This window comes from Macaca nemestrina, chromosome 2, assembly GCF_043159975.1.
Source record: "Macaca nemestrina isolate mMacNem1 chromosome 2, mMacNem.hap1, whole genome shotgun sequence".
NCBI classification, from domain to species: domain Eukaryota; kingdom Metazoa; phylum Chordata; class Mammalia; order Primates; family Cercopithecidae; genus Macaca; species Macaca nemestrina.
Genome location: NC_092126.1, coordinates 11,177,069 through 11,203,621, shown reverse-complemented (window position 1 = coordinate 11,203,621; position 26,553 = coordinate 11,177,069). Strand labels below are relative to the sequence as shown.

The 26,553-nt window shown below is 45.7% G+C and overlaps 1 protein-coding gene across 2 annotated transcripts in view; it reads left to right on the top strand.

Moving 5' to 3' along the window:
- Positions 1 to 26,553, top strand: part of LOC105470895 (ST6 beta-galactoside alpha-2,6-sialyltransferase 1) — a 144,630-nt gene that overhangs the window by 35,111 nt on the left and 82,966 nt on the right. Inside the window, exon 3 of one of the 2 annotated variants that reach the window (XM_011723179.2) lies at positions 9,848 to 10,029. The exons of the other annotated variant lie outside the window; for it this stretch is intronic. The gene's annotated coding sequence lies outside the window, so the exon portion shown is untranslated. The remainder of the gene's footprint in view (positions 1 to 9,847; positions 10,030 to 26,553) is intronic. 2 annotated transcript variants of the gene reach the window in all.

The window sequence follows — 26,553 nt, the reverse complement described above, 5'->3', positions numbered from 1 at the left end:
GCAGAAGGAGAACTTGCCCCCCCTAATCTGGAAACTCTCTCTGTTTCCCAATTTTTATATATTCAAGAATTTTGCAAACTGCTTGTTAAAAATGATTAAAAACCATGGGTGGATTGAAACTGACCACGATGGGAAAACTTACGCCACGGAAATGAGCAAGTGCTACAACCCAAGGCTTTTTCGTTTTAGAAATTCTGATTAGATAAGCAAGCTGCTGGTTTCAGGGCTTACTCTACCCCAGGCTGTGGGGCATCCTGCAAACCACTTCCCTTATGCACGCCTTCATTTCCTCACCTGTGAACGGTAGGTGCCCAGTAACATGAGTTGCATGAATAAATGAACGTGAGATTTCCGTCATTATTTCATACAACAATCGTGAGGGTCCCATAAAATCATGAAAATAGAAATGTTTTTGCATCCAGTGAGCCTCCCTGCCCCTGTAGAGAGGGGCCTGGTTGACTAGGCAACCTTTGGTTTAGTGGTAGAGAGAAGTTGGCTGCATTTCCCCCTTTGGCTCTGGCTCCTTGGGGAGCCTTTAGATTACTGACACTGTTTTATAAAGGCAGATGAAAACCCACCACTGACTGACCAACATCTGGGGCACATTTCCTTCCCGGAAAAGTCAAAAAGTTGGTCAGAGAAGTGTGAAAAGGGAGCCTCAGCAATGCAGGATGTAAGAGCCGGAACTGAAATCAGAGCTTTTGACTCATAATCTCTAATGCGGGTGTAGGGGACTTCTTGCCAAATGTGAAATTGCAACAAAAGCCTCTTTCTTCAAAGCCCTGCTGTTGCAGCAGATGAGAGCTAATGAATTAGCATAATGAAGTCCCAGCCTCTGTCCCCCTCCCTCTGCTTCCTGAATCTCTTCATGTGTCCCAAAGGAGGGATAGGGAGCCGGTGGGACATCCGTTAAGCACCAGTTTATCTTTGTAGAATTGTAGGTTCAGAAAATTATAAAGGTGGTAAGGTCTACAGAGTCCATCTGGTCCCACACCCTCATTTTAAGAACCCCAGGCCACTGAGCTGGTGATGACCAGTGCCTGAGGAGAAAGTACGTACTCCTGGGAGGAAGGGAGCTCAGGTTGAGGGGTGGAGGATGGAGCGCTGCTCAGGAGGCTGCCTCATCACGGAGCTTACGTATAACTGGCAGGGAACATGGTGGGTGGTCTCCAGGTGCCAGCCCTGCCTCTTCCCTTCCTAGTCCTTCCCCCGTATCTGAAGTCCCAGTGTACTTACTTCCTGAAGTACCCCTCTAGTGTGTTTGGACTTAAGGCCATCAGAGGCCTGGTTTTCTGGTCAGCAAAATCAACTAAGATCTTATTTTTTATTTTTTTTGGATGGAGTCTCACTCTGTTGCTCAGGCTGGAGTGCAGTGGTATGATCTTAGCTCACTGCAACCTCCGTCTCCCAGGTTTCAGTGATTCTCCTGCCTCAGCCTCCCGAGTAGCTGGGATTATAGGCATGTGCCACCATGCCGGCTAATTATTTTGTATTTTTTATTTACAGATGGGTTTTATCATGTTGGTCAGGCTGGTCTAGAACTCCTGACTTCAGGTAATCCACTCGCCTAGGCTTCCCAACATGCTGGGATTACAGGTGTGAGCCATCGTTCCCGACCTAACTAAGATCTTATTCTGAGAACCTTTAGGTCTATTTATGACAAAGGGAAGGAAGGGAAGAGGCTGTTGATTGAGCTCGTGATGGTGCCCAGCAGTGTTTTGTGATGTGTCTACATTATCTCGTTTAATTCTGCGATGAGCTAACAAGGTATCTACCCCATGCCACGGATGTAGAAATTGGGTCTCCCAGAGGTAAAGAGACTTCTGCGAGATTTCACAGCTCATAAGCAAAAGAGATACACTAAGGCTGTCTGTGACCTCCACAGCTTCTCAAAGCTAGTGAGTGCTCTTTATGGCAAGCACCTGCCCACGTGGTAGTTCCAAAATCCAGTTCTGACACAGAGTTTCTCCCGTCGGGGAATATCATTCCATCTCAGATGCTCTGTGAACAGCTGCAGCTCAAAGTGCTTGGAGCTTTACAAAATGCTGCACTGTTCCTTTTAACCCCCAAGGGCTCTTCCTTGTATAGTAAGATAGCACCAGAGCTGGGAGCATTTAGAGAGTGCTACAGTGTAGTCCTCTCATTCAGCTGATGCCCCAGGAGGTGAGGCCCAGTGGCACTGGGCCCCCAAATCTCCCCGCCAGTTAGAAGCAAGGGGCATCTCAGTCTCTGGACTCTCAGAACTGTTTCCAGGGAAGTGCGCAAAGACAGATATGCTTACTTTTCCTCTGCAACTCGGGAAGAGATTATTCCTCTGGCTAGAGGGATTGAATTCAGTTCCACAGATACTTACTGAAAGCCTACTATGTGCCCTGCTAAATATCTCAGCTTGTTTGGGCAAGAAACTCTGGCCCACACTTGGACATACAGATCTGACAGGGACAAGAGGAGGAACTTCCATACTTCAAGGCTGCTGAGGACCTTCTCTTTTCCATCCGTTCTGTCACCACTCATGTCCAGCCTTTCCTTCAAGAACTCTAAAGGGAGAAATGATGTCTCAAGTAGCTGTGTGTCCGGGGTCCCCAGACTCCTGAAGAGGTGTTTTGTTTGTTTGTTTGTTTCTTTGTTGTTGTTGTTGTTTTTGTTTGTTTGGTTGGTTTTTTTAAGATGATGTCTCGCTCTGTTGCCTAGGCTGGAATGCAGTGGCACAATCTCAGCTCACTGCAGCCTCCACCTCCCGGGTTCAAGCGAGTCTCCTGCTTCAGCCTCCCAAGTAGCTGAGATTACAGGCGCCTGCCACCACACCTGGCTAATTTTTGTATTTTCAGTAGAGAGGGGGTTTTGCTATGTTGGCCATGCTGGTCTCGAACTCCTGACCTCAGGTGATCCACACGGCTCAGCCTCCCAAAGTGCTGGGATTACAAGTGAGAGCCACTGTGCCTAGCCTGAACACAGAGTTTTAAGCGCCTGACTTGCTAACTGGGGCACAAACCAGCAGATGGGGGAGGGAGTCAGGGTCTTTGGAAGAGACTTGCTGAGGGACAGGGCTGAGGGGAGGAGGAGGCAGAGTGGCAGAGGGAGTGATTTGGGGAGGCACTGCTAAGTGGAGGTGATGCTCTGCCTTCAGCTTTGGCTTAGCAGGGCACTCAACGTGAATTAGAGCCGAAAGAGCTCCTTGGAAGGCTTGATCGTTAGACATCATGTCTTTCACTCGAAGAAATGGAGGCCCAGAAAGGGGAAGGATCTTGTTTGTAGCATGGGAGGAAGTGGAGTCTGTTCTGCTGACTGTCTGGTCAGGTCCTTGACACAAAACCGCCATGGCACTAGAGGCCAGGGTGTCCTGGGGAGCAGGCACAGCCCTTCCTGCCTTAGCCCATCTGGCCCAGGATGGGCTGACTTTGGCTGTTGGAGGTATTTGTGGCAGTGGCAACCCAAGAGGGAGAGGGTGTCATTTCAGTGATGCTGGAGATCTCTTGCAACCCTAGCCCCTCACTCTCCTTTGGAGCCTTCATAGAGGTCTTGCTTAGGCCAGGGAGTTACAGCCTGTGGCTTCAGGTTGGGAATTTGCCACTGTAGAAAGGCATCACAGTATGGAGAAAAGGGCCCAGCTTTGAAGCCATTTGACTTGGGGCTGAGCCTGACTTGACCATAGCTGCATGACTGCCCACTTTCTGACCCATTTCTGACCCGCTTTTCTGACCCAGTTTCATCATCTGTAAAATGGGCCAAATAATACCTACCTTTTCCCCACAAAGTAGATGTCTATTAGATGGTACCCATTAGTCTTTTTTTCATATACCCTTATTGAGGTGTAATTGACAGACAAAACCCTACACATACTTAAGTTGTACAACTTGGTGAGTTTTGACATATGTATACAGTCATGAAACTATTCCCACAATTAAGTTAATAAACATAATGATTACCCCTAAAAGTGTCCTTCTGAGCTTTATCTCTCCCTCCTGCCCCCTTCCATCTCCTGCCCTCCAGCCCCAGGCAACCACTAGACTAAGCTGCTTTCTCACACTATAGATTCGTTTGCATTTTCTGGAACTTTATGTAAATGGAATTATAGAGCATGCATTTTTTTTTTCCATTCAGCATAATTATTTTGCTGTTCATCAATGTTGTGTGTATCAGTAGTCCTAGTTGTGGATATATCACAATTCATTTATCCAATTACCTGTTGACAGACATTTAGATTGTTTCAAATTTTGGACTATTAAAGCCATTAGAGTCATTTGTGGAAAAAAATGTTGTGGGATATAAGTATTTATTTCTCATGAGTAATCTCCTAAGAGTAGAATGGCTGGGTCATATGGTGGGCGTTTGTGTAACTTTTAAAGAAGCTGCCATACTGTCGTCTAGAGAATGGGTACCATTTTATGTCACCACCAGCTGTGTACTAGAATTCCAGGCACTTCACTTCCTTGCCAACACTTGGTATGGTCTATCTTTTTCTTTTTCTTTTTCTCTTTCTTTCTTTTTTTTTTTTTTTGACACAGAGTCTCACTCTGTGGCCCAGGCTGGAGTGCAATGGCGTGATCTCAGCTTGCTGCAAACTCCGCCTCTGGGGTTCAAGCGATTCTCCTGCCTCAGCCTCCCGAGTAGCTGAATTACAGGCGCCTGCCACCATCTGGCTTATTTTTGTGTTTTTAGTAGAGACAGGGTTTCACCATGTTAGCCAGGCTGGCGTTGAACTCCTGACCTCAAGTGATCCACCCGCCTCAGGCCCACAAAGTGCTGGGATTACAGGTGTGAGCCACAGCGCGCAGCCCATCTTTTTCATTTCGATAGGTGTATGGCGATATCTCATTGTGTTTTTTTGTGCATTCCCATAAACACGAATGATACTGAGCTTCATTTTATGTGCTTATTTGCCACTGCATGGCTCCTCTGGTGAAATGTTTAGATTTTTTTGCTCGTTTAAAGAAAATCGGGTTGTTTGTCTTCTTATGATTGAGTTGTAAGGTTTCCTTATATGTTCTACAGATTAAGTCCTTTACTGGATATGTTTTGCAAAATTGTTCTCCAATTCTGTGGCTTGTACATGACAGGAGATGAAAGCAAGTAAACTAATTATTGCAATTCAGTTGAATAAGTGTGGTGCACAGGAAGTGCAGAGGAAGAGCAGTGATCTCAGGATGGGGAGTCAAGGAAGCTTCCTTAAGGAGAAGCTATATGAATTGGAACTTAAAGGAAATGAAAAGTTATCTAGGTGAGGGAAGGGTAGCCTCAGTAGACGTCCGTATGTGCAAAGACATGGAAATATGAAATGTCATGGTACACATAGTGCTATGAATAATTTGACCCGGTTGGAACACCAGGATTTTGGAGCAAAGAGTCAGAACTGGAATCCCAGTTTTCTTACTGGCTATGCGCCTTTTCTTTTTATTTAACTTTTTATTTGGAAACAATTGTAGATGGACAGGAAGTTGAAAAGATAGTACAGAGACTCCTCGTGCATCCTTCATTTAGTTTCTTATTTCTTCTTACATAATTATAGTACGATATCAAAACCAGGCATCTGAGATTGGTACAACATGTGTGTATAGTTTGTGTCATTTTCTCTTGTGTGTAGGTTAGTATAGGCATCACTAGAATCAAGATAGAGAACTATTTCTTTTTCTTTTTCATTTTTTTTGAGATGGAGTCTCGCTCTGTCACCCAGGCTGGAGTGCAGTGGTGCGATCTCGGCTCACTGCAACCTCCACCACCCGGGTTCAAGCAATTCTCCTGCCTCAGCCTCTTGAGTAGCTGGGTTTACAGGCGCCCACCATGCCTGGCTAATTTTTTTTTTTTTTTTTTTTTGTATTTTTAGTAGAGACAGGGTTTCGCTGTGTTAGCCAGGATGGTCTCTATCTCCTGACCTTGTAATCTGCCCGCCTCAGCCTCCCAAAGTGCTGGGATTACAGATGTAAGTCACCGCGCCCGGCAGATACAGAACTGTTTTATCATCAAAAAGGTCTTCCTTGTGCTGACCCTTTATTGTCACCCTGTTTCACCTCTATAATTTTGCCTATTGAGAATATTCTCTAAATAGGATCATACAATATACAACCTTTTGAGTTTGGCTTTTTTGCACTCATCATAATGCCCTTCAGGTCCACTAAAATTGTTGAATTTATCAATAGTTTGCTTTTTTTAAAAATTACTGAATAGTATTCCATGGTATGCATATATCACAGTTTAACCATTTGCCTATGGAAGGGCATTTTGGTTAATTTCAGTTTTTGGCTATTACAAGTTAAGCTGCTACGAACAATTGTGTTCTGATTTTTGGGTGGACATACATTTTTGCTTCTCTGATATAAATGCCGAGGAGTTCAATTGCTAAGTTGCATGGTGAGCATATTATTTTGCTTTTGAAGAAACGGCCAAACCATTTCATAGAGTGGCTGTATCACTTTACATTCCCACCAGCAACGTAATCCACTTCCTCCACATGCTTGCCAGCATTTGGTGTTGTCACTTTTTCTTAACTTTAGCTGTTCACTTTTTTTTTTTTTGACACGGAGTTTCGCTCTTGTCGCCCAGCCTGGAGTGCGGTGGTGCTCTCTTGGCTCACTGCAACCTCCGCCTCCCAGGTTCAAACGATTTTTCTGCCTCAGCCTCCCGAGTAGCTGGGATTAAAGGTAGCTGAGATTACAGGTAGCTGGTATTACAGGTGTGTGCCACCAAGCCTGGCTATTTTTTTTTATATTTTTAGTAGAGATGGGGTTTCACCATGTTGGCCAGTCTGGTCTCGAACTCCTGACCTCAGGCGATCCATGTGCCTCGGCCTCCCAAAGTGCTGGGATTATAGGTGTGAGCCACTGCGCCTGGCCAACTTTAACTGTTTTAATAGATGTGTAGCGATATCTTATTGTGGTCTTAATTTGTGTTTCCCTAGCAGCTGGCTGTGTGCCTCTCTTTCTGCTCCCCCAGTCTAGCTGTCTAAATCTAGACCACAGCCTGTGCTCCTTAAGCATGAGAAGCAAGAGGATTTGGTGCTGACAAACTCCCAGCATTTTCAGAGCTGCCCCAGAAATTTGACTTCCTTGTTTTTCAGCCCAGTTCACCAGTTATAGGAAATCTTTTGTCATTGTCCTTGGTGACGCATGAAAAGTGATGTTTTATGGAGCTGTGTATTTTTCCAGGGAGGATTGGTTTTGTTCACAGATGAGCAAACAACCTGTAAGTGCTGATTTTTTACTATGCTTTCCACCCTATTCCTCCCTGGTGCCGGCGTGCCAACATCTCTACTGACTGGCAGCAGAGATGAAGAAGCCTCTAGAGCTGGCCCAGGAGGACTGTGTTCTCAGTGTTTAGAGATCATACAGTACCAAGGGCAGCTGCCATGGCCTCAAGCCTTCCCTAGCTCAGCATCTTCCACTCTTTCCTCTTCCGGATGGAGAGGCAACTTCAATGCACTGGGGAAAGAAACGAACAATGACAGCAAATGATACTGCACTTCTTACGGACCAGGCACTAAGTGTTTTTTGTATATTAATTCATTTAATCCCCGTGACAACCCAAAGGATTGGGTACAATTTATAACTCCATCTTACAAATGAGGAAACAGGCCTAGAGAGGTCTCATAGCTAGTAAGTTGGAATTTGAACCTGGGGAGTATGACACCCAAGTCTGTCCTCTTAGTCATTATGCTATGCTACCTGCCCTTCCTTCCTTCCTCCCTCCCTCCCTCCCTCCCTCCCTCCCTCCCTCCCTCCCTCCCTCCCTCCCTCCCTCCCTCCCTTCCTTCCTTCCTTCCTTCCTTCCTTCCTTCCTTCCTTCCTTCCTTCCTTCCTTCCTTCCTTCCTTCCTTCCTTCCCTTTCTTTTTTTGAGATGGGGTCTTATTCTGACACCCAGGCTGGAGTGCAGCGGAGGGATGTCGTCTCACTGCAACCTCTGCCTCCCGGGTTCAAGCGATTCTCATGTCTCAGCCTCCCAAGTAGCTGGGACTACAGGCACAAGCCACCACACCCAGCTAATTTTTTGTATTTTTAGTAGAGACAGGGTTTTGCCAGGTTAACCAGGCTGGTCTCGAACTCCTGACCTCAGGTGATCTGCCCGCCCTGGCCTCTCAAAGTGTTGGGATTACAGGCGTGAGCCACCACACCCGGCCACTGCTTGTTACTATGTGTACACTACCTGCACTAGGGTGGATAGAACCTCATGTGGCACACATATGATGCCATATAACATGGCTCATGGGTTCACAGTGCCCAGCACAGGAGCATGCACATAGTAGGTGTTTATTTAAAGAGTTGATTGAATGCTGAATGAGTGAGCGGGCTCTCTTCACTGATGCACTGAGGTAAGGCACATACTCCGTGTTTGGTTTCAGTGCAGCACTACCCTATAGCTCGGCAGACACCTGGGTGTCTCCCCTTAGGAGCATGTGGGAAGAAGAGGAGGATTTGCCGTGAGCTTTCTCTGGGGCAGGAGCAGTTTGGGATGTTGAGATGGGAAATGGAATATGGAGAAGTGAGTGTATTTCCAGGGGGAATGAAGCGGTCTTTGGAGACCTGCATTGGCTGTGGGCTGCCCAGATGTGAGTGGGCTCAGGCCCTGGATCACTGCTGGGAAGATACTCTTCTGTTTTATTTATTTGTTTATTATTTATTTTTATTTTTGAGATGGAGTTTTGCTCTTATTGCCCAGGCTGGAGGCACTGGTGCAATCCCAGCTCACTGCAACCTCCGCCTTGCCGGTTCAAGTGATTCTCCCACCTCAGCCTCCTGAGTAGCTGGGATTACAAGTGCCCGCCATCATGCCCAGCTAATTTTTGTATTTTTAGTAGAGACAGGGTTTCACCATGTCAGGCTGGTCTCGAACTCCTGACCTCAGGTGATCTGCCCGTCTTGGCCTCCCGAAGTGCTGGGATTACAGACGTGAGCCACCGTGCCTGGCCCTCTTCTGTTTTCTGAGTCTCCTGTGCACTCAGGGCCAGCTCACATACACTGCAGAAAGAGGCTGGAGGAGAATGATACAGGAGACCAGACCTTGGAAGATAGCACATGATTGCACTGGCCCTCAGATTTTCAACCCCCTGCCTGTGCAGCGGTAACCTTGACTACATTGTAGGGACTCCCATCCACTTCATCTCACTCTTGCCCATCAGGGGTGTCTGGGAGAGAAGTTTCTAGCCTGACAGATCTGAGTTCCAGTTGCAACGCCTCAGTTGCCTCAGCTGTAGACAGAGCAATAATAATAGCCAGTTTGTAGATTGTTGTGAGGGCAAAGTGGAGAAGTGTGTTAGGGAGTGTTGGCTCCTTCTCCTAACTCTTTGCCTCTCTTCCTCTCCTGGAGGCCCTCATCAGGAACACCCAGCTCTAGGGCAGTGCTGCACTGAAAGAAAACAGGGCACATGTGCCTTACCCAAGTTCAGTCAGTGAAGAGTGTCCATTCACTCATTCAGCATTCAATCGACTTTTTAAATGAACACCTACTATGTGCTTGCTTCTGTGCTGGGCACTGTGAACACATGAGCTATGGCACTTGACCTCCTGGAGCATGTGGTCTAAAGAGAGAGAGGCAGATACTAATTAAATAGTAACATGATCAAATGTGAAACCATGAATTGTGGGGGTTGCTGTGGAGGAAGCTCTGTGGTGCTGTGTGAATGAACAACAGCCTGGGAAGCCAGTGGATACCTCCTCAGGAAAGTGATTTCAACCTGGGGTTTGACTCTCTAGCTCTGGGCCACTGGAGAGGCCAATGTGGAAGGTTCAGTAGGATCAGTCCACTTTGTGCTGTATTCTGACTCTAGGCTGACCAGGCACCTGGCCACCCCAGGGCCCTCATCCCTGCTCCAACAGCCTAGACTGTTCCGTGAGATTACCCATATCCAACCATTTGCAGGTGCTGCGGATACTGCAGGAAACGAGACTGAGCTTGGATTCCACACCTTACAGACCTGGAGCATCTTTTCTGTTGTTTGTTTTCGGATATGCTCATAACTCAGTTTATCACTCAGCTGAACAGAGTGAGCCACCGTGGTGGTTTTGATCATCATACAGATATTTAAGGACAACTTTATTAAGGTACAGTTTATATTCCATGAAATCAACCCATGTTAAGTATACAATTCAGTGACTTTTTAAATAAGCTTACTGAGCTGTGCAGTTGTCACCACAATCCAGTTATGGAACATTTCTGTCGTTGGGGGGGTCAGCTTTAGATGCAAAAGACAGGAGAATTATTTTTGTTTTTATGGAGTTAGTTCTGTGCTCCCAGCAGAAGATCTCATTAATTAATTAATCCAATTAGTATTTACGGAGAGCCTGGGGGGCCCACAGCAGGGCTGGGTGCAAAAGGGAATAAAGAAATTAACAGGTGATGGGGGCTTCTTCACTGTGGCTGATGAGCTTCCCACTGAAGATACACTGTTACGTGTAGCCTAACTTGCCTGCTCAGATGGAGTTCATGGAGGCTGCAGGGCGCGTTTCTGCTTTCTACCCTGTAGCTATTATTTGAAGGCAAGGCAAAGGCCTTCTTTTGCAATACCTGATATTGCAGTGAATTATCGACTGAGCAGACAGAGAGAAGTGTACTCGCCAACATCTGCAAATAGCTCCAGGCTTTGGCAGGCCTGGATACAGGATCTTGGAAGAGAGGAGAGTGGGTATGCTGTTTACAGTGCAGATTTGACAGGTGAAATTGGGGCGAGGGTGCACCGAGGGAGGAAAGGAGTGCAGGCAAAGTCAGGGCCAGCGGCCGGGGTGAATCCAGGGAAGTGGGTGCCTGTGTGCACAGTGGGTGTTGCTTGGAGGCTGGGGAGTGAGTGGGAGTACGGCCTTGTGTACTCGACTGAGGCATTTGCACTTAATGGAGTAAACATGGAAAATGCAATTTCAGTGTCTGAGGAGGAGCTTAATGACTCAGAGCTGGACTTCAGGAGATTAATCTTTGGTGAGGAGGTAAGAAGCGAGGGACAGCCGGGCATGGTGGCTCATGCCTGTAATCCTAGCACTTTGGGAGGCTGAGGCGGGTGGATCACCTGAGGTCAGGGGTTCGAGACCAGCCTGGCCAACATGGAGAAACCCCGTCTCTACTAAAAATACAAAAATTAGCCGGGTGTGGTGGCACATGCCTGTAATCCCAGCTACTTGGGAGGCTAAGGCAGGAAAATCGCTTGATCCTGGGAGGCGGAAGTTGCAGTGAGCTGAAACCGTGCTACTGCACTCCAACCGAGATCACACCACTGCACTCCAACCTGGGCAACAGAGTGAGACTCTGTCTCAAAAAAAAAAAAAAAAAGGCGAGGGACACGTTGGGACACTGTCGTGAGGGTCCTAGTATTAGATGACGTGGACCTGACTTGGACAGGGGCAGTGAGGTAAGGAAAGAAGTGCATGGGAGAGAAAGTTCTGCCAGGTGAGGCGGAGTGATTCTTCTCTGTCCCTGAGGTCTATACGTGCCTGGCCATCTGCCTCTTGCCGTTCAACCAATCTCCCTCTGCCTGGCCACAACCAAAGCTTCCCACAGTGTGTTCTCCCATGGCTTCTTTGTACTCTCCCGTCCTCTTCTTCCCTCTTTTTCTACTTCTCCTGCCCAGGAGGAAGGAGAGGATCCAGCGAAAGGGACGGAGAGAAACACAACGCTGTACCCACGAAAGGCAGTGCCAGGGTGGGCAGTGGAAAGAGACTTCCAGAGAGGGTGGCTGGCGGTGCCAAACGCCACAGAAGTGAGTGAGGCTGGCACTGAAGGAGATCTGGGGGACTCAGGATTGGGACTAGGGTGAGACCTTCGTTACCTCATCCCAATCCTGGCCCCAGGGGGAACTGGGGACCTCAGAGAAAGCATTAGTTTACAACAGGCTGGACTAAGTGTGGGACTGTTTCTTCCGAGGACAGCCTCCCATAGGAAGCTGCCTGAAACTGCTTGGGGCTCACTGATCTTCTTCTCCACCCCAAGACAGCCCCTCAGAGTCTCCATGGGCTTGCTAGAGTTCCTGCACACAATATGAAAACCACAGATCAAATTCACCTCCCCGCATCCTGCCACAGAGAATTCTGAGACCCAGCAAAGTACCTGATTTGTCCAAGGTCATCCAGTGAGGTGTGACTTTGTGGGTCTTCCTTTGCTTTCCTTTGATTTATCATCTTCAGTTGGTTTACGCTCCCCTTTTATTCACCTCCCCCTAACCTTCCCCTCCTCCATAAGAATTGGCAATAGAGAGTTGATGGTTGAGGTCTGATTTATAGCTGAAGATTGAGGTCAAATTTGTAGCTGAAGATTGAAGTCCATTTATTGAGTGCCTCCTTCTACCAAGCATTGTTTTAGAGGTGTGTACAAACATCATTTTATTTAATTCGTTTTTTTTTTTTAATTTGAGATAGCGTCTCGCTCTGTTGCCCAGGCTGGAATGCAGTGGCACTATCTCGGCTCACTGCAACCTCCACCTCCTGGATTCAAGTGATTCTCCTGCTTCAACCTCTCGAGTAGCTTGAATTACAGGCATGCACCACCACACCTGGCTAAGTTTTTACATTTTGGTAGAGACAGGGTTTCACCATGTTGGCCAGGCTGGCCTCGAACTCTTGACCTCAAGTGATCCGCCTACCATGGCTTCCCAAAGTACTGGGATTACAGGCGTGAGCCACCGCGCCCGGCTTTAATTCTCATAAGACCCTTTCAAAGTAGGTGTCATTACCCCATTTTCCTGATGAAGAAATAGAGGCTCCTAGAGACCGAATGGCTTGCTTACTTTGGATAGTTACTAACTGGTGCTGCTGGTTTATATTCTCTCCCCACACACGTATTTCTTCAGTCACTCATGTTTACTGAGTGCTTTAATGCCAGGCACTGTTTTAGGTGCTGATACAATATGAATAAAGGACACAAAAATCCTGCGAGGACCTTCTCCATGTGTCGCTTGCTTGCGAGGGGAGATCGGCTTGTTCTTTACAAAATCTCCTGTGCTAGATGTCTCAGGGCTGGGTAGAGCAGCTGCTGTGTTGATTGGCTATTGCTAAGATGAAATTCATGGCCCAATTTGCTTCTCAGCCAGCAAGGCATATAGACTCTTTCTCTCCGCTCCCGGGGGTCTCTGAAGCCTTCTGCTGAAACTGCCCCTAGGCGAGATAGTTTATTCTGTAAGGAGTGCGACTGTAGCTCCCTCCCCCATGGCTTCTCCCCCATTTCTTTGCTTTTATCACCAGCGGTTTCCCTCAGCCACCACCCCTAGCAGAACCCTGAGTTAGTTCCACGATTTAGCTCTGATAAAGGCGAGCTATTTTGGCTTCCTCTGCCCTAAGCCCCAGTGAGAATTTGGACTCAGTGTTTTCACTTGTCATTTTAGACTGTTTGCCAGAGTTTGCGGAAAAAGGCCTGTATTATTAATGCCCTTGCCGGGAACAGCTGCACCCTGCCAGGTTGTCATGTGAGACCTCTGAAAAGCTCCGAGCTACAAGGCCCGCAGCTCTCCTGGGCCCACTGGGTCAGGTGGGAAATGTGATCCTACAGAAACTGCAAGCAGCCAAGGAGGGCGGAAAGCAACTTGGAAGGACCTGATCAGAGTCTCACGTAGGAGACGCAGCCGTCCTGGGAGCGGCCCGGGAGGCCTAATTCCATCTTGTGCCTCCGGGGGCCTGCTATATTTGAAGATCTTTTAGCCTAAGGGATTTTATCACGTCATATAAAAGACACATAAGATAAAAATGAAGATATTAATAATCAGTTTGATAATATTTAGAGAGCCATTATTCCTTATAGTGGTCACTATCCTCGTCACTTGAAATAAATTAGTTTTAATTTTCAGAACAAGCCTTTGAAGTGAATGGGACCTGTTATTGCCATTTGATAGAAAAGAAAACAGTCTCAGCCGGGCGTGGTTGCTCACGCCTGTAATCCCAGCACTTAGGGAGGCCGAGGTGGGAGGATCACCTGAGGTCAGGAGTTTGAGACCAGCCTGGCCAACATGGTGAAACCTTGTCTTTACTAAAAATACAAGAATTAACTGGGTACGGTGATGCATACCTGTAATCTTAGCTGCTTGGGAAGCTGAGGCTAGAGAATCGCTTGAACCTGGGAGGCAGAGGTTGCAGTGAGCTGAGATCACACCACTGCATTCCAGCCTGGGCGACAGAGCAAGACTCCGTCTCAAAAAAAAAAAAAAAAAAGGAAAAGAAGAAACAGTCTCAGAAGGGTTAAGTGAATTACCCAAGGTTATGCCAGGTAGTAAAGGGTAGAGGTGGAATTTGAACATAGTCTATCTAGCTGGAAGCTCATGCTCCTTTCAGGATGTTGTGAGCCACTAGACACATCATACTTCTCTGACGCCTCAGTTTATCTCTGCAGTTGGTTCCCACTCCTCTGTCTCTCCCCATTACTCTGTTAGCAGCTTCTGGAGCCTGGTGTTCCAGGAGGCACTTGACAAGAGTTCACTATCTGGTGAGCCAGGGGTTAGTGGGGTGGATGGTGGGGCTTCAGGCCAGACCAGGAGCCAGAAAAGATGGTCTCTGCCACCCTGTCTTCTATTCACTGAAATGACCCCTCTTCACCTCTTCATGCTCCATCAAAGCTCCTTTTTAGTGCTGGGAGCTGACCACGGAGTTTAGAGAAAACAATCTAATAATGTTACTTGCTTGCGTAGGAAACCTCCACCAGTCCCAGTTGCTTGCAGGATAAATTGGGACTAGAAATACCTCTGCCTGGAGCACATGTCCTGTTGAAGACCATTTCTCATCCCTGCAGCCCTTATACCCTCTCCCACCTCACAGCTTCTCCCCATCCCTTAACAGAACGGGCCACTTTCATGACTGAGCCTTTGTACTGCTGTTCTCTCTGTTGGGCATGCCTTGCTCTGCTTGGTGAACTCCTATTCAAACTTCAAAACCCAGGATGAACTTTACCTTTTCTGACTTCTGACTTCCTCTAGTAGAGTTGGCACCACCTCAGCCCTTAGTTTTTAATGCTTTACATGATTTTCCACCCAGTAGTTTATGGTCTTTCTCTAAGGCCTCAGCAGCAGCAGCTGGGCCCTATTTATTTCTGTATCATCTGTATTTGGGGCATATTTCTGTGAACAAACGAATGAGGGCTCATTATAAAACAAACTGTATAAAGTATGAGTTACAGGTGGCCCCACTCTAACTGAAGTGTTAGGTTAGGTTGGGGGAATTCAGAGAGAGGAGAGGTGATAGGCTGAGGCCTGGCATTATTGATTAGTTGACCAGTGAGCTGTGCACTCTGCCTCGAGCGCATTATTGCAAATGAGCCTAGGACCTATTGAGAGAAGGTCCCAGCGGGTGGAGTAACAGTGGGAGACCTTACCATTGGGAAGTGAAGCTTAGGTCTTCCCTGTTCTCCAGGCCAGACTCAAACTCTGTGCCTGATCTGCCTCCCAGGAGAGGAACTCCTTGGGCAAACCTGGAGAAAAAGTGGGGATTTGGGATGGTCCCCAAAGGAGAGTGGGGGTGTGTATTGTGCAGAAGAGGAGTCGAAACAGAGACAACAGAAAGTCCAAGTCAAGCCTTCCTTACTTAATACGTAGTGCTCGGGGGCATCCTTCTGGCTGTAGCATCTGCCTAATGGCTGCTCCTAAGAATGCAACATGAGCTGAATTCAAACATGAATTTGGAGCCAGTACCTGAATATATGGGTTGTTCTATGCCACTGGGCCCCCGGCCCATTTAATTTCTCCTTCCCCTGCTACCAAGGCTTCTGAGAAGTTGCTGTGTAGGCACTTAATGCTTCGGAGATGGTCAGGTGTGAGTTTAAATCCTGGTTTCAGGCACTTTAGTTGCTAATTGTGTAGCACCGAGCAAAAATAATAGGGATGCTGCTTTTATAGGGCCATTCAGGTCAGTGATGTTGGTGATACTGCCGAGAGCTTACTATGTGCCAGGCATTATGCTAAGTGGTTTATGACCATTATCTCATTTATTCCTCCGAATACCCTACAGGCAGATGCTGTCATCATTCTGAAGTTCCACATATATAACTGAGGTTCAGAGAGGTTAAGTTGCCTGAAGCCATAAAACAAATGATGATGGAATCAGATCATGGACCCTGATATGTCACATCTTAACCATTATGCCATTGGCGCACAGTTTGCCTGATCCTAAGAATCACCTGAGACTCCTGTTAAAAGAGCAATTCCCAGGCCCTGTCTCAGATTCTGATTCAGCCCACCTGGGGTGGAGCCTGGGGCGCAGTAGATGCAACAGGCACCCTGGATGACATTAGGATCTGGCAAGTTTAAGAAACACTATATTGTGCTTTCCTGCCTGTAAGGTGTGGTTCATGGTTGGCCCTCAAGAAATGTTAGCTGTTATTATTACGATATAAATGGATTGAGAAGACAGCTTATTGTGAAAGAATGTATGTCTTTAAAAAGCTTATTAGCCCTGGCACTAGATTTTAAAGATAAAAGTCAGCTGGGTGCGGTGGCTCATGCCTGTAATCCTAGGACTTTTGGAGGCCAAGCCAGGTGGATCATGAGGTCAAGAGATTGAGATCATCCTGGCCAACATGGTGAAACCCATTCTCTACTAAAAATACAAAAAAAAAAAAAAAAAGAAAAGAAAAGAAAAAAAAATTTAGCCAAGTGTGGTGGCACATGCCTGTCAGTCCCAGCTATTAGGGAGGCTGGGGCAGGAGAATCGCTTGAACCTGGGAGGTGGAGGTTGCAGTGAGGATCACACCACTGCACTCCAGCCTGGGTGACAGAGAGAGACTCCATCTCAAAAATAAATAAATAAATAAATAAATAAATACATAAATAAATAAATGAAAAATAAAAAAAGATAGAAGTCAAGGGGAAGTAGATCCTGGATCAATGAATCTATACTCTGATACTCTAAACTCAAAACTATCTGCAAATAGGATGAGTGCCTTTTTAGGTCCCTGTCACTAGTGGTCAAGCAATCAGTGCCGTCATGTGTGGGTGTGATGCCTGAGCTGTTCTTCAAGGACCCAGTCCTCAGTCAGTGTCTGCTGTATACATGCAGGCTTCAGAGGGCATTTGTGCACTGAGGAGGGCTTTGGGTGTGTTAATATTCTAGAAGAGGTGGAGTAGAGCAGCTCTGCAAAGTAAGGAAGAAGGTAGGAGGTGTTAAAAAGAAAAACTTTAGACAAAATCAATGTAACAGAGTTTATCTGAGCAAAGAACCATGCATGAATTGGGCAGCACTCCGAACCAGAAGAGGTTCAGGGAGCTGTGCTGCAGCAGCGAGGACAGTGAGCTTTTGTAGGCTGAACATGAAAAGAAGACTAAGAAAATATATTTTATTAGCATGGGAAGACCCTAGTTAGAAGTTAGTTGGCGGTTTCTAATTGATGAAACCTCTAGTTTCATTTTACTGCTTACATTGAATTGGATTTTGGTTTGCTTATGTAGAAGCTCTGGTTATGGAGACGACCTCAGGCTAAAGGCCTCCTTCTCATTTGCTTTAACAGAGGGATGGCAGAGGTAGAAGACAGCAGATATTTTAGGGCCATCACTACTGCCTTGTACCCTGGGTAACCTGCACTGAAGTCTTCTCTGTAGCTTCAGAGCATCTAGATCCCCTGTCATGCCACTGATATACTAAAGCACTTCATTTTCCTCGGGGACTGATGATGTCTTGTTATCTCTTATTAGCATTCCAAGGCTTGTCTTATTTTTGAATTCTCAAGGTCCATTTGTGGGCATATAAATTACTGAAGGCAGTCAGGAAATATTGTCCCATCAGAGCTGGGAGAAAGACTCAACCCTGGTCCATTGACCTATTTCCAACCTCAGCTTTGATGACAAAACTCAGCAGAAGCTTTCTCGTAGACTAAAAGCACTTTATAAGACACTGCTTAAAGCTGAAGGAAACCCACTGAAAGATCACCCTTGAATACCTCCTTTACTGAGACCATGATTATCTGGGATAGAATCCATAGTAATAGCTGCTACTCTGCACAGGGATTGTGTGCTGGATGCTTTACATGTATTTTCTCATTTAATTGTCCTACCAACTCTATGATAGTAGTCACACTATGATACAGGTCACACTGGTATTGTTTCACAAATGAATACATGGGCCTAGAAAATTCAACTAGATTTCCTTAGGTTAGCAGTAGAGTTGGACTTCAAACCTAGGTCTGCGTAGCTCACAAATGAACACTTACTATGCTTATACCATTTTGCCTCATTAGAATAATAGGAAGTCCTTCCTTTTTTGGTGAGGAAGAAATTTCGAGATTGGTTACCCTGACTGGAGGGTGGCAGATCCCTACATTCACATTTGAAGTCATTCCTAACCTTTTTAAATGTGGATAAGCATGAGCTTAATCAAGTCATTTCTTAGTAAGATAGATTGTTGGTTGCTCATGATTCTCAGTGAGGATCTAGTAATGCCAAGAATCATGGCAGACAGTTAGGGGGAATGTGTATCTGCAACTATGGGGCTGTATGGCAAAGATGTTGAGGGCCAGGAATTTGACTACTTTTGGGGAGTGATGACAACTGAGTACAGGAAGTGAGAGGAAGGGAGCATGTACCGTGTATCATTTAATCAACCTTGAACTTGAGACCAAAGGGAACATACCCTAAGTTTAACTAGGATGGATTTATCCAGATATAATGGCATCATAAATTGAAAAGTATCTATGTATAATTCTCTCTCTCTTTTTTTTTTTGAGATGGAGTTTCGCTCTTGTTGTCCAGGCTGCAGTGCAATGGCGTGATCCTGGCTCACTGCAACCTCCGCTAACTGGGTTCAAGTGATTCTCCTGCCTCAGCCTCCCAAGTAGCTGGGATTACAGTCGCCTACCACCACACCCAGCTAATTTTTGTATTTTTAGTAGAGATGGGTTTTCACCATGCTGGCCAGGCTGGTCTTGAACTCCTGACCTCGGGTGATCCACCCGCCTCGGCCTCCCAAAGTGCTGGGATTACAGGCGTGAGCCACCGCACTTGGCCCCAATTCTTTCTTTGTGGGCAGGAATTGTAGTTTATGTGGTAGTGATGGTTGTATTTTAATTTCACAGAGTGTCTAGCAGGTAATAATTAGCCAATAAAATGTTTTCATTCATTCACCAAATATTTATTGGATAGTTACCATGGTTTGGGCACTGGACATAAAGATGCTAGGGATACAGTGACAATTATTACTTAGCAGTTGAAATGCTTACAGTTTTAAGGGAAGACAGACATGTAGGGAAATTAAAATGACATTTTAATTTGATTAGAATATAATTGAGATTTTTTTTTTTTTTTTTTTTTTTTTTTTTTTTTTGAGACGGAGTTTCGCTCTGTTGCCCAGGCTGGAGTGCAGTGGCCGGATCTCAGCTCACTGCAAGCTCCGCCTCCTGGGTTCACGCCATTCTCCTGCCTCAGGTGGCTGGGACTACAGGCGCCCGCCACCTCGCCCGGCTAATTTTTTGTATTTTTTAGTAGAGATGGGGTTTCACCGTGTTAGCCAGCATGGTCTCGATCTCCTGACCTCGTGATCCGCCCATCTCGGCCTCCCAAAGTGCTGGGATTACAGGCTTGAGCCACCGCGCCCGGCTATAATTGAGATTTAAGTACAATTTATTGGGAACTCAGATGAGAAACAATGAGAAAACAAAGAGAGGGAGACAGATTTAAGAAATATTCTGAGAGTAGAAATAGAAGCTTGTGACCTATTCAGTTGGAATCAACACGGTTCATGGGATTGCTCTAGGGGCAGTGAGGTACTGGCCTGGACAGTGATCCAGGAGCACTCAGGGTGAGAGATGAGTTGAATATGAGGTGAGAAAAAAGGAAAGTTGAAGATACCAAGCTTAGCAAGATAGTAAGAGGTGGAGAGAGGGAGGGAGGGGATTATCATGGTTAATATATAGGGAGTGCTTATTACTATGTGTGAGGTAATTAACATGAATTGCCTCATTTTTTCCTCATAGTAAAAGAGGTAGGCACTTTTGAGGATACAGACACTGAGGGCAGTTGAGCAGCCTGTCCAAGATCAGACTTCTGAGGAGTGGAAAAGTTAGGTTTACGCCCAGGAATCCTTGCTCCAGAGTAAACAGTCATGCAGCTGGGTGGAGAAAAATTCCAGTATCTGGTCAAGAACATCCGAGAAGCTCTCATGCTGGTAACTCCCAAATGTGTATCTCCACCTTACACCTTCTCCCTGACCTCTAGACTTTCCTGTCAGGCTTCCTACTTTACGCTCTGTTTGACAGTCTCATCTCAAACTCAGAACATCCAAAACTGGACTCCAGATTTCTTCTGCTCGCAGGTCTGCTCTTCCTTTGTCTCCTCTTTTTCCGTTAAAGTAGCACCATCCATCTAGTTGCTTGGGCTCCAACCCTTGGAATCATCCTTGACTGTTCTCTCTCTCACACTCACATCTAAAATATCAGGCATGATTTTCAAAGCACATCTAAAATATACCCACTTCTCACCACCTCCACTGCAACCACCTGGTCTAAGCCATGAGCATCTCTCTCTGGGACTACTACTGTCTCCTTGCTACTGTCCCTGTCTCCTATTCCTGTTCCCACATGGCAGCCTGAGCAATTCTGGCGTATTAAGTCAGATCCAGTTGTTCCTCTGCTCAGCCTCCTGCAGCAGCTCCTATTTTATTTGCTAAAAGCCAGAGTTCTTGCCAAGACCTCAAAGGCCCTGCCCAGTCTCCTCCACCTCCCCAGGGTCGTTGTTTGTTCCTCCGGGACACCGTCTCCATGTATCCTCTTCCTTGTTCCTTTCCTTCCAACCAGTGTACATCCGTGCACTCCTGCCTTGAGCCTTGTGGCAAACACTCTTCCGCAGATACTGTGGGACTCATTCCTTCACCATCTTCAACTGTTTGTTCAAATGTCCCCTTCTCAGTGAGGTCTTCTCTGACTGCCCTTTTGAAAATGGAAACCTACCTCAACCCAGTACTTCCAATCCCCTCTTTCTTTCTTTCTTTCTCCCTCTCTCTCTCTCCCTTTCTTTCTTTTTGAGATAGGGTCTCGCTCTGTCACCAAGGCTGAAGTGCAGTGATGCATTCTCGGCTCACTGTAACCTCCACTTCCTAGGTTCAAGTGATTCTCCTGCCTCAGCCTCCTGAGCAGCTGGGATTACTGGTGCCCACTATGACACATGGCTAATTTTTGTATTTTTAGTAGAGATGGGGTTTCACCATGTTGGTCAGGCTGGTCTCAAACTCCTGACCTCAAGTGATCCGCCCACCTCAGCCTCCCAAAGTGTTGGGATTACAGACATGAGCCAACGCGCCTGGGCCAATTCACCCTTTCTTGTACTCTGCTCTACTTTGTTCTCTGAGCACTTAGCATCTTTTAAGATACTAATTTTTTGATTTGTTATATTTATGGTTCTTAGTGTCTCCCTCTGCTAGTATGTAAAACTCTAAGGATTTGATCTTCATCTGAGTTATTCACTGTTGTAGCCTATGCACTAAGAATTATACTTAGCACTTAGCAAATGTTTAATACATTTTTTTTTAAGTGAGTATAAGTGTAGAATATAAAGCTTTTGTGCAGGTATCTACTTTAAACATTTTTGAAAGGATATGGTCTGAGGCTAGGCACAATAGCTTACGTCTGTAATCCCAGCACTTTGGGAAGTCAAAGTGGGTACATCTGGAGCTCAGGAGTTCGAGATCAGCCTGGGAAACATGGCAAAACCCCGTCTCTACAAAAAGGAAAAAAAAAATTAGCTGGTCACGGTGGAGTGTGCTTGTAGTCCCAGCTACTCAGGAGGCTGAGGAGGGAGGATTGCTTGAGCCTGGGAGGTGGAAGTTGCAGTGAGCCGATACTGCACCACTGCACTCCAGCCTGGGTGGCAGAGTGAGACCCTGTCTCAAAAAAAAAAAAAAAAAAAAAAGAGAAAGAAAGAAAAAGAAAAAGAAAAAAAAAAAGTTGAGGTCGAGTCTGAGGGAGATGTCATTGGGGGCTGGCCATGTGGAGGCGAGAATCCTCCCTGTGTGTGTGGGCATTTTGGGACTGGCAGGAAGCTGGTCCCAGAGGAGGCTAAGCTGGGGAGGATGCCTGAAAGGCATTAGTGGGAGGGAGTTTGAAAAAGACCCAGAGAGGCCTGTTTGAAGTAAGTATTGGAAAGGACTCTTTAGATTTTGCAATTAGAAAGGCAGTTTCAGTGGAATGATGTGAGCTGACTTCAATTATTTAAGGAACCATTGGAAAGTGGGGAAGTGTAAGCAAGTGTAAGCAAGTCAAGATACCCTGCCATAAGGAAGGAGAGATTAGGTTGCTGTTTGAGGAAGTGATTTGTTTGAGGTATTTTTTTTTTTAAGCTCTACAAAATATCATCTTTTGGGTGTGAGTAGGGATTGGGGAAATGACACAGTAAGCTAATAACATCCAAACCAGCTTGTGAAACATCGTGCAAGTTCTATCTGGTTCATACCAAAGAGTCCCTACTCAGTTCAAGCCTCTGTCATGCCTGGCACATAGTGTTGAATATTGTATTCAATAAATATTCAACAATAAATGTCGAATACAATATTAAATACTGTAGAATTTAGACAGGTCCCTGTATCAACAACAGCAACAATGACCACCACCGCCACCACTACAACAAAATAACAAGAATGTCCTATGTGGGGGGTTGCTTTTTGATCCACTTGCCTTTGGCTAGTGATGTCTTTTTCTCCTTAGTGACATGCTCTTTAGCACTTTGAGCAGCTGTATGTGGTTCTATTTTGGTATTTTGGTTTCCTCTTTACTGCATGGCGATTATGTTTTCAAGAGGTGAATCTTCAGGGTGACTAGAGTGACGTGTTATCTGAGTTCTGGATGGAGGTAAGGGAATATCACAGTGAGTCTGGGGAAGCAAGGGGACAAGAGAGTTGGCCAAATGAGGCGGAAAGACCCTGGACTTGCGATCAGAAGAACCTGATGTCAAATCAGATCCATTACAGCAAGTCGAGCCACCTCTCTGAAAGTTGGATTTAAATGATCTAAGGTCATTTCCTTTGGATTTTATAGAAAGAATCGTGTCAGGAGAAAAAGAAAAACAAGAAACCGTGACTTGCTGAACATACTCAGAACCAAAGTTTTTCTTTCTTTCCTTTTTAAAAAAAGTGATATACAGCGAATAGAGGCTTAGTTCCGTAATGGTGGCAAATGATGTAATGTTCACAGATGTCCTGGGGGAAAACAGAACAATTGACTTCTATTTTATTCTTACCTTTTCTGAGGAAAGTCAGGCAGACTAAATAGGAAAGAAAGGAAGGAAGGAAGGCAAGAAGGAAGGAAGGAAGGAAGGAAGGGAGGGAAAGAAAAAGAGAAAGAGAGGGAGGGAGGGAAGGAAAGGAAAGGAAAGAAAGGAAGGAAGACAGGAAAGAAAGAAAGCAGAAAGAAAGAAAGAAGAAAGAAAGAGCCCCTAAGGTTAGTAAGTATCTTATATCCCTGGAACTACACTAGGCACATACATACCTTACCACCTTCCTTATCAGGTGAAGGGCGTTATGTCAATGTTTTAGGTAACCTACCCAAGGTCCACAGCTAACAATGGGAAGAAAAGATAGAACAAGCCTTTGGGGGAGAAAATTGAAGCCCATGGCCCATAAGAAATAAAGCCAAGAAATGTAGTTGCTTAAAGTCAGCCAGATTCCCCAGCACCCAGCATAGTGTCTTATTCTTAGGAGAATTTGAGAAATATTTATTTATCTAAGGGATAGTTGGTTGGTTGAATGAATTACCTGAGGAAACTTGAAAATGTGTTTTGCTGAAGTGCTGTTGAAGGTCCTCAAGGTCTTACGGAGATGGGAGAAACGTAGGGGGAGAGAAATGTAATTTAAATTTTCAAAAGGAATAATTATAAACCAACTGTATCAGGAAGTAACAGAGATGACCTACGTAAAATGCATAGCACTTGGTAGTACTCAACAAGCGATAACTATGATATTTAAGGGAATTACTATTATCATGAAATAAATATGTTTCTGCTGCTGCTGCTTATGCTGGAACTTGAGACATAGAGTTATGGGGCCCATATTTAAAAGCACTTTAGTTTTTCTCTATCCATGATGTCTCATGGTGTAAGGTAACCATTTCCCAGTTGGCAGTCATGCCTAGCTTCTTGTACCTCTGCTTTAGTTCCTCTTTGTGGTGTCTGCACAGTAAAATTTATATACGGCCATATGGCCTATATGTTAAAGACCATCCCAAGTATCTCCTCAGTGGTCAGGCATTTTTGTATGATACAGAAGCATAACCTTTAATTGACATTGACTGTGGTGGTAATTAACTGAAAGCTCTTCTATTAGACAGTGAACATCTTTGTATCCTCAGTAACAGGATTTCTGTTCTCGTAGACGAGATGGTAAATGTGGACTGGATGGTGGTTCAATTGGTTTACATGTAGTGCTTCTAGAACTGTCACTAAAGGGTGATCATTTGTGTTGGTCATGGGGATAGTGCCTCTCCTCAGCTCGAACCTGTGATTTAGATGAACACATAAAGGGCTTGTTGATCACATTTACAGAAAATTTGAAGCTGAGAGGGGTAGAAAATATTGTATATGCCAGAATCAAGATTCCCTGTAAACTTAACAGCCTAGAGTAAGGACTGAGTGAAGAAAGACAGGCTGCACCAAGGTAAATGTAAAGACCTAGCTGTCGGCTCCAAATACCAGTGGTTAAGCCAGGCAGTGTGTGTGGGTGGGGTGTGGGGGTGGGGTGGCATTGGCGGGGCTAAGGATTAGGACTTGGCCTAAGAAAAGATAGTGAGGCTATCAGTTGCTCACACTCTGTAATTCCAGTACTTTGGGAGGCTGAGGTGGGGGGAATCGCTTGAGGTCAGAAGTTTGAGATCAGCCTGGGCAACATGGTGAAATCCCATCTCTACAAAAAATACAAAAATTAGCTGGAGGTGGTGGTGTGAGCCTGTATTCCCAGCTACTCAGGAGACTGAGGTGGAAGGATGGCTTGAGCTCGGCAGGTGGAGGTTGCAGTGGGCTGAGATCACACCACTGCACTTCAGCCTGGGTGACAGAGCCAGAGCCAGACCCTGTGTCAAAAAAAAAAACAAACAAACAAAAGAAAGGCTAGTGCACCTGATTTCAACCAAGTGAGAATCACTGACATGAAGCTACTAAAAACTAACCAGAAGCTTTTAGTATTTGCATCATAGAGGTGTAGTCATTCCTCTTGTTTTATAGTAGTCGGGTCACACCTGGAACTGAGCTTACTGTCATTCTTTTAAGAGTGAGGTGGGCAAATGGAAATAGGCCCAGAGGACAATAAACAGAAAAGTTAGGAGATTCAGAAACCATGTTATCTAAAGAATGATGCAAAGACTGAGACTATTTTGCTTGAAAAAGAGAAGGTTTAGAAGACTGCCATAGTCTTAAAAGATTGTTTTATGGAAAAAAGAACAGACATTTGTTAGAACCAGGAATGGATGCTTAGGGGAATGGGGAAAGAGTTCGGTCCAACGTGTAAAAAATTTTCATAATTAATATTTGGCTCTCTGCTGACAGGCTGTCTTGAAAGGAGAATTATCATTAATACAGATGTGGAAGTAGATGCTGGCTGGCCACTGTTTGTTGCTATTGAGTGGGAAATTTTTATTCATTCGGTAGAGGATTGGGCTGGTGTCCACTAAGATCTTTTCTAGCTGTGATGGTGTGATGCTGGGCCTCAGAGAGCAGGAAGCCCTACGCACCATGTTCAAGGGAACCTGGATAACATTGTTGGCAGGCTAATGGGAGCTGGCAGTGTAGAAAACTTGAGCTTTGGATGCAAAGCTAATGATTAAAATCTTTCTGTATTTGACTTGCTGTCAGCATAGAGAACATATCAGTTTGAGTTTATATAAGATAATTCGTATTTCAAGGTGCCCACCACGTCGCATTTACTATTTGAGAAACAGCCGAATAACTGAGGGCATTTGATTTTGCATATCTTCTCCCAAGGGATCTTGGGGACCCTGTGGACCTCCTGGATGTCCTTCCAGCACTGCTTCAGCAAGGTCCCGGTCAACATAGGAACCCTTCCTTATCCAACCTTATCTGTAGGGGCAGTCTTTCCTCAGGGTGCTGTAGCCACAGGCTTTGGAGTTAGATGAGTTGGTTTGAATCCTAGCTTTGTACCAGCTCCACGGCCTTGGGCAAGTGGCTTAGTTCTTCATGTAAAGTTTTTTTTTTTTTTTTTTAGGCTGTGCCTTGCTCTGTCACCCTGGCTGGAGTGCAGTGGTGTGATCTCAGCTCACTGCAACCTCTGCCTCCCAGGTGCAAGCGATTCTTCTGCCTCGGCCTCCCCAGTGGCTGGGATTACAGGCACGCACCACCGTGCCTGGCTAATTTTTGTATTTTTAGTAGAGACAGGGTTTCACCATGTTGGCCAGGCTGGTCTCGAACTCCTGACCTCAAGTGATAGGCCCGTCTTGGCCTCCCAAATTGCTGGGATTACAGGTATGAGCCACCAAGCCTGGCCTAAAGCTTCTCATCTCTATCTATTGAATGCAGGCGACTCATTTCCACCTGCCAGGTTCTTAATGATCATTAGAGCGAGAGAAACTGCCCAGCAGTATAGCACTAGCACGTGTTCCTGTTCAGTCAGTGGTGTTAATATTTGTGATGATAGGCATAGACTATTGATAGACTTGATGACTATATTCAGTCGTCTGTGGGTAGCTAC